Source organism: Hippichthys cyanospilos, chromosome 15 (genome assembly GCF_059441005.1).
Source record: "Hippichthys cyanospilos isolate Australia breed blue-spotted pipefish chromosome 15, RoL_Hcya_1.0, whole genome shotgun sequence".
Lineage (NCBI taxonomy): Eukaryota > Metazoa > Chordata > Actinopteri > Syngnathiformes > Syngnathidae > Hippichthys > Hippichthys cyanospilos.
Genome location: NC_142383.1, coordinates 9,787,394 through 9,796,709, shown reverse-complemented (window position 1 = coordinate 9,796,709; position 9,316 = coordinate 9,787,394).

Here is a 9,316-nt window from a genome sequence, read left to right as displayed (position 1 = left end):
ACACTGTAACATTATCCTCAATGAACCACAAAGTAGCATGCTAATAAACTTTTGTTTTTATTGACTGAGAGCCCTTCAAGTTACAAAATTGTACATTGTGACCAAATGGGTGCCATTATATCATCTGTATGTGTTTGGAAGCTATAGCTCTGCGAAACAATTAACACTGAAGGTTACTTTATCGGTTTAATGATTCACCTTTTGGATGTTATCGAGACTTGTTTTATTTTGATTGGCATTGTCTATTACACTTAAAGTGACTTACAATATGATATTTTTAACAGCTATTTTTATGTTAAAAAATGGGAATCACAACCTTGGTGATAAGTCATGTTGAAACATCTTTTGAATAACAAGGAGCATCCCGAAATGATCAACTGAACAGCTTCAGCTTCAGACTGTCAGCCAACCTAAATACATGGAGACAAAGAGCGACTAGAAACCCTAACTTGTTTATTTCCCTTCTAAGGCATTAACGATAACTTCTTCTTGGGATCTGACCAAAGAAGGGGAGGATGTTGTTTAGCAGTTTACTGCATACAGACCAAGACCCACTGTTATACAGAGAGAAGGTGAAGGTCATCTTATTAGTGTTTCTTTAGCCTACAGTATATCATGACATGAAATGTGATGACTTGTGTGCGTCTTAGTGTTTTATCTTTTGTTTTTATGTCCATGAATCAGCAGATGCCTGAGGTCACATTAGTGCAAAACAGTAAAAGCATCTTATCGTCAGTGAGAAGAATGTAGTGATTCCTCTCCAAAGGACAAGCGTGAAGTAAATTCTATGAAAGCCTTGAGTTTGGAATTCCTAGTAACTGCGGTCCCACGGCCCGTCTGTTCTGATGTTGAATTTCTATTTTAATGAAATCCTTTCATTTGGGGAAAAGGTCACTTGTGAGATCACAGCTTGGCTTTAGAAAACACCAGAGCTGAGCACTGCCACCTTATCCTTTTGACATGAGAATGAACGTTACGTAGCAGTATTGTCAAAGTAAAGATGTAAATTTTGATGTACATAGATGCATAAGCTATGACTATATTAAAGGAATGAAGTCGTGTTAAGGTTGATCTTTACTGTTCCATCTTAACTAAATGTTTACACTTCTACAGTCATTGACAACAAAACCTCCAATCATTTTGGGTTTAAAAAGTGACATTTATACCAACAGACCGTGTCCTTGGGCAATTTGAGAACCTCTGATAAAATAGAAATAAAAATCAAGCCAGTTGTAGTAACAATTGTTAACGCTCTCTATGGCAGTAATATAAATGCCTTAATTTTGAAGTTGCTCCCAGCTGTTTCGTGGCATATCAGCTCGAGTCGTCTCTCAACTGCAACTGCTGCTCTGGATAACACAAAGTTGTTCTGGAATGATTGTTCAATTGCCAATTTAGGTTGCCAACTAATTACAATGACATTGACATATTGCACCTGTTGCTGGTGTTTACTGGTGGCTGGAGCTCCATTACAGCGTAAATTAGCCGCTGGTTAGCAGTGTTCAAATTCTCCATAGGCTGAAAATACTGTAGCTGGCACTGAATGAGTTAAATTTCACAAGCAAAATTCTCTTGATCTTTCAACAAAGCGCAGTGTATCCATATCAACATTTCACAACTCCATCGAATGTAACACAATGAAATGTACCCGAATGAAGGGTTACAGCTATGGGATGATTTGAGTGGGATATTTTAGGACTTTTTACGATAAGAATGTAATTAAATCCTTAGCAAAACAAACTGACTTGTACGGACTGCTTGGTGGAAATGAGAAGTGTTCTAATTAGAATGCAATGTATACCTACTGCATAGGTCATTCTACACTCTAAAAACAGGTCAAGAATAATAATTAAAAAAATAAAAACGAGCGAGTCAACAACTGGGTTTTTTTTAGGTTGTCTTGTCAAAAATGATCAATTTTTGGGGGGTTGTTTTGTGCAAAAAAAGTTGTGTCACAATTGTTCAGAAAATTGGGTAGGTCCTTTTTTGTTATATAATTGGGTTATTCCACAAAAACAAAATCACATTTCAATGGTGATATTTTTACTATTTTTATGTTCACCAGGCAAACTATAAATGTAAAATATTGTAATGTGCTTTTGTATGAATTTCTACTAAATTATTGTAATGGCTGCAAGCCAGTGCTGAGTTTTTCATATGTGCAAGGCTGAGATGTTGATTTTTTTCTTTTCTTCTAGCCTTCCTTCGTGACTTCAACAAATTTCACACTGAAGTCAGTTTATGCATTGTGAAAATGTACTGTCCTGTTGTCCTTTTTTTTACATTTCAAACATAAAAATATCCAAGACTAAAGCACAAAAGAGTTCCATATGATTTTGAATGCATGGCTAAAAATGTGCCACAAAGTACAACTGGCTGAAAAGAATAACTTTTTAGAAGATAACAGAAGCTGTGGTTATATAGAAAGATTATAGCTTTTTCTTTTTTTAGAATTGGCCTGTGTCACATTTTATCTTGCGCCAACACAAGTGGCCTAAAGCAACTTCACTGACAGCTGTTAGAAGGATTTTTTCGAAAATAAATACTGGCTGTCTCTACACTGTAAAAAATGACAGGACATATTTTTAATTAGATCTTGCTCAACTTTAAGAACTGTGAGTGTAATTGTTTACTTGTTCTAAATTATTGCGGTTTCTCTAAACGTGACATAGCTAGCACTAAATATCCTCTTATTTCCCTCTTTTCACACTTGGTTCATTAAATTTCAGGTTGCACACAATTTAAAACTAAACAGTATTGATGGGAAATTGAAGCTTCATGAAGTGCTTGTGATACTTTTGACTCCTCTAGTTGGTGGTCTTAGACTGAAAAATGCAGTTGAAATTCAATCAATTTTTACTGCTTCTTTAAACAATGACACCATCTAGGGTTAAAAAAAATATAAGTGCTTCATGAAGCTTCACTTTCCCATCACTAATTATTTGATTTATAAGATTATATTGATTTATTCATAGTATGTATGTACAAATTTGGTGTCCTATGTGACAGCAGTCATAAATAAATAAGGCAATTTCAAAATAAAAGTTTTATTTGTGTATTTGGATTAATGAGAGGGACCACTGTTTGAATCCTGCTTCCGGGTCTAAGTCAGCATATTTCTTTTTATATGCCAGGCTTTTCAGTGTTGAGTCTGTTTGTAAAAATACTTTTTGGAAACGTACCCGTTACTGTAACTGTAACCGTAAGGAATTATAGTGTCACTATACCTGATCTACCTGATCACCACCCTAATTTAAAATGCCTGGGATGGAACTGACCAAGCTTCTATACATGTTTCAGCAGTGAGCCACACATTTTTACTGATGAGAATTGTGCATGGACCTGTCCCTTCATATATGTGGTCCATTTCTGAACAAAATATCCCATATTGTCAGGTCAACCAATGATACGTATTAGTTCAGTAAACTAGTAGGTATATACAAGTGTAAGTATGTATGTACAGTAGGTGTGTATGTAAAATATATTATTCAAATTGAATCACCAAAGGGATTGTGCTTTTTTGTGTACATTTTAACTGTTATATCCTGTCCAAAGTACTGTAGAAGGGTTCGTGCCTTGATCTCTTTTGTAATTTCCTGTCAACACTTCTAAAGTTGTTAACCTGCTTACTTTGTCTGTGCTTTCTACATCTGCCCTTTAAGATAGCTTTGGAATTGCTATAGTACAACTATTGATTTTGAAGATGAGTAATCTGGATTTCAACCATGCAACATTATGCCTGTGAAAAGCACCTTTATGATCTAATTGTTCTCACATCCTGGATACATTTAGCTGAACTGCAAAAATTGGCATTTGTAATTTTGCACTCTATTTTTTTTGCCCTTCCTCCATTATACTCTTCCAACATCAAATCCATTACCAAAATATCTCAAGGCATGCATAATGATATCAAGAATAATACAATTTCCAAACATAGTACAGTAGTCTTCCCTGTAGATTCTAAGATAAGTGAATGTCAAGTGGTGTTATCCCATCAGAAATAAAACAAGAAAATAAACGATTGCTTTGTTTTGGTTTTTTATTTATGCTCACTAACTACTATAGTGCATTCATCTATCATTTTTTGTTTGTTTGTTTTGAACACTTTTCCTGCTAGGATTGTGGGTGTGCTGGAATTTACATCAACTGACATTGAGAGAGAGGTGTAAACCCAGGACTGGTTGGCAGCAAAATACTGTTTCATGCATCATACCTAAGGACACCTATGAGTCTTCAATGAACATAACATGCATGTTCTTGGAATGTGGGAGGAAGCCAGACTACCTGGAGAAAACCCACGCATGCACACATTGTGAAAAATATCTCCAACTGCAGTAATAGTCCAGAGAATAGCTACAAAAAAAATCTTTCAAAGACAAATACATTTATTTTACCTGCCCATGCAAATGGACCAGAACAAGAAATACAATATAGAAAGACCGCCCAATAAATCAAGGCATTAAAAACAGCACGAGAGGAGCACATTAGCTGGATTGAAGTGCGAAACTTTCTTCTTCACACAAAACACACAGATGTTCACACATTACCAGATGTTGCCAAGTTCTAGCCTGACACGGGGGTAACTCCCTGTACTATCATGAAAGTGTTACTTTTTCACAATTCTTTGAGCCAAGAGATACAACTGAATGTGAGCTATAAAATCCTCCATGCAGCAAGATTGCCGAAAAGTACCTTCATCCCCAGTATAAGTTAAAAAAAAATGTGTGTGTGGAAATGTGTGTATGTTATAGTGTTATGGCACAGTGGCTTTAAATGTGCATATGACATTAAAATTGCTTCTGATGCTTTAAAAGTGAAAATTCTTGGGATCTTGTACTGTTTTGGCCATGAAGATCACGGCATATATAGAGCTAAAGTTATGTGGCTCTACATAGTCAAATGCATGTGTGACTTGCATAGTTATTTCCTTAATGCTGTTTGTTTGGTGGAGTTTGTGGAGTCGCTGAACAAATCTGTACGTAGTAGCTAATCTTGTTACATGTTGTAGACTATGGATTAAATCAGATACACATAATGAACATTATTGTATAACTTTGTGTGCATTATTGTTTGTGTGGGGGCACAGGATTATCAATTTAAGGTCCTGGGTCCAAAAAGAAGAACGCATGAAGAGAAAGGACTTAAACTCAAGTTCATATGCAACAATGTTTGGTAATGTTTGTATTAATTCCACTGTGTTAGAAAGCCTAGATGTATAAACAACAAGATTAAACCTCAAATTAAGAATGAGACCCAGTTTGAACTAGATGAAGCTATTTCTGGAGAAATTACTAAATGCTTATAACTTAGTGGAAATTTACTGAAAACATGTGAAATGCTTTGGACTCATGAAAAAAAAGAGGGCGATATTGAATAAAACAAAAGGATTACAATTTGGACTTTTTGACGCTTCCCCAAGAATTCTTAGGAAGGACGAGTTGAAGAGTTCAAAGTTGCAACAGTCTGAATCGGAAATGTGATTGTGAAAAATCCGGATTTTATGTATCTGACTTTTAAGGAGTGTTGGAAATCAATGCCAAGGTGAATTGAATGAGCTGAACATTTTGAATGCTGAATAGCAACATGACGAAGCAATACTAACATTAACCCCATCCTATACCCATAGATGACTAAAGAATTTTGTTGTTGAACAATCTGAAGAAAATATGAGCTGAACAGTTTTAAACTGGATTGGGTTGATGTTAAAAATTTCAAAACAAAACAAAGACTTTTTAAATTTAAGAAAAAAATGGGTAGGGATTCAAAGTTGTTTTTGTTATTTATAATCGGTCAGAAATTAAAGTAATTTCCTCTGAAATGTTGAATGTGGCATAATGAATAATGAATAATAAAATGAATTTTGTGTGACTAATATTTAGACTAATTTGATATGTGTGAATTTTGGAACGAGAAAAATAATCTGGAATGTGTGAATTCTTGTAATTTGTTCTAGTTAGACAGGTACACCTGGTTTGTGAACAGTAGAAGTAGTTGAAGAACAAAAAAAATGGATTAAGAAAAATTATATTGCTGAAAAATAGGAAAAATATTGGTGAAAATGTAGAACATTCAGAATGTGGGATTGTGGGAATGTTAAAAACACTGCCAAGGTGAATGAATGAGTTGAACAATCAGAATTTGGGAACACATTTTTTAATCCCTTGAGGAATAAATGGGGATTTCTACAGTTAAAAAATGGAATTGTGGGAAAACTGTGAAAGATGGGAATGAAAAAGGTAAAAGCCCACAGCGCATGAATTTTGGGAACTTGTTGAAATTGGAATGGTTTGAATTTGGTTAAGAAATGTAGAACATGTTAACATTTTAAAGTTTTTTTAAAAAATAACTATAATCATCATGATGATCATCATAATGATATTAATAATAGTAATAATAATAATAAAAAAGAATGTCAATGGATTCAGCCCCCCCCCTCCAAAAAAAAAAAAAAACCCTGCAGTTGCAATCAGCAAAGCAACTGCAAATAATACTGTGCAGATGTGTGTGTTAAGCACACTCCGCCATGTTTATTGTTCCGCAGAATTGGAGGGTTAGCCTCCCGTTGACTGATATACGCTTTGGTACTTCCCGTGGCTCCCCAACTGAGCCAATCAGAGGCAACACAGCCACCCAAACATGTTCCTGTGTGCAGTCACTGAGTGACAGGGATGTCATATCTTCCTTACAATGTCAATACAGACACTTTCCGCGGTTCCCAGCATGCTTGCTCAAGTGCCCCGTCGCATGGGGAGATTTTTATTTTTCAGTTAAATATTTGAATTGGCTAACTCAGCAAAGTCCTGTTGCCAAGGAAATCTATTAAAAATGTGAAAAACAAGATATGAGAAGTGAAGCTGTTAACATGCCCTAGATATTGCTGAACTCTTGCAGAACGGTCCTGACATTTCAACACATAAACCACATCTGACTTCCTTTGGAACATTGTGCCGTTTCTACGGAGTGAGGACGTAAGGCATTGTACGACGGGCGATTCTAATGACAAAACAGGAAGTGATTTTTCTGAACAATTCCTCTAATTGTTTAGCACTGACAGCCGGAGTGATTATAGGAAGGTTAGAAAGTCTATTTAGATTGTTTGAAGCAGCATATTCAGCTAATTGACTGAGCGACTGATATTTCCACATATCATCAGAGCACATTGTAAATGCATTTTAGAATTGCACTTTTTCCTAATTTACATCAATGAAGTAATCATTAATGGCCACAATGAACATATTGTCCACATTTCTCTTTGTTACTGTTAAATTCTGTTGTAATGTATTATATCTTTTATTATAGTAATTTAAAAAGTTTAAAACTCACTCACAGAATTTGACAATCAGGGCCCCACTGTGCCACCTAGTGCCAAGGATGTGTAATTACACTTCACACAGCAAAAGGAAAGCCTGTTCATATGCTGCCCCAGAATTGCATTCAGCCAATGAGGTAATACATTTGCAAACAGTTGTCATGGTTTCTGTTTTTGTTTACTGTTTATGTATTTATTTCTAATGCTGTTAGAAACTGTAGTGTGCTATCATTCACACGTTAGCATGCTAGCGGGCCTTGAGAGTGTATATTAACAGGGCGATATGGCAATTAATCATATTTGATTGTGTATTATATTATAGAAAATTGTGTTTTTTTTATTCTTTAATATTGTGTTTTCTGTTCTTTCCACAATTTTCAGAAATTGCTAAACAGCAGTAAATGATTCCTGCAACAACAACAACAACAACAACAACAAAAAACACCTTAATGATTATTTTAACTGGATAGAAATTACAAATGGCATAAAATAAAAACGCTGAAAGGTTGGTCAGTTTAGCTGGATCACTTCAGTTTTACTGTAATAAAAGTGCAGACAGAAAAATGAGTGGGTGGGGGAAAAGTGTAGACAACAACTTAGATCAGGGAGAAGAGGCCAAACTGCACGCAGCCAACTATATAAACAGTTTACTCTTAACATCCTAATTCCCAACCCCCTCAATCCAACACACACACCAACAAGTCGGACACATGCCTAGCATGAAACGTCACGAAAACATCCCCTCAAAATGCTAAACATGTTGTAATATTCTTCCTATTTGCTTTTGACTCATCTGAATTATGGTGGCTAAACACCAACTTTACAAAAAATGGTAAAGTTTTACACATCTATATTTTACAATAGTCGCTCTTCAATATTCTACTCGAATCTTTGTTCTCAGGGCACTTGTAATCAATAATAGCAGTGAAATCAAGATATGTTGTATATTGTTGCTGTAGTACTTCGTATCGTGCTTGTCTCAGCACACGCTTCAAATCCAAAATAATGCTGAAAGTAGCTTTTAAATGACATTTTTGCACACGTGTCGTTTTCTGTGGCCATGTCTGTGGACTTAGATTCCTTTTTTCTGCTTTGCCACACACTTACCGCAAAACCCACACCAGATGCAGCAGCCTGGTCAGGGCCTTCTGGTTTCCATTTACTAGCTGTGAGGTGTAGCACAGTGAAGAGAATATGAGGGCTTCTGAAATAAGGGCAACATAGTGGCACTTTTATCTGGAGTAAACAGGAAAAAAAAAAGACAAATACTGTATATTATCACCTACCAGTGAGTCAGTAAAATTTATTTATAACTGTGTAACAAACATCATTAACCCCTAATTTGGAAGAATGAAAAAAAAAATTGTGGGTGGGGTTTGATCATTCCGCTGGGGAAATAAAAAACAAAGAACTATGGTCAGTCAGAATGCTTAAAATTCTCAAATGTTCACAGGTTCTCTCTCTCTTTTTTTTTTAACGGATGACATTAAAAGAGTTAACGCTGATGTTACAGCTATGATTCTCAAATGGACTTCAAGAGGGTTTCTGCAGGTCTCAATGAACATCTAATGCCCCGATAGGAATGGTGCATTTTGGTTTTTAAATAAGGAGCTAAATAACTGGAACGTGATGCGAGTGTGACACCTTGGGGTTAGTGTCATCATATTTATGTATTAAAGAAGTATAATTTCGAAATAATCACAAATGTCATTTCTTTTCGTGTAAATGTAATTTCATTACTGGACATTGTGAAAGAAGAAGAAGATGACATTTGTAAAAAAAAAAAAAAAAAAAGATCATTGATTTCATAGATTGATATTTATTGAGAGAAGGACTAATTTGAATGAAAAGACAGAAATGTATATAGGTCAAGTTTTGTTTATGAGTTGCGTTTAATAAACGCTCAAATGAAATCTGGGAAGGAAGCAGCTCACGTTGTCCTCTACGCATCACATCTATCTAAACAGGTACAATGTAATTGTTGCTATGGCCCACCCCGCTGGACCG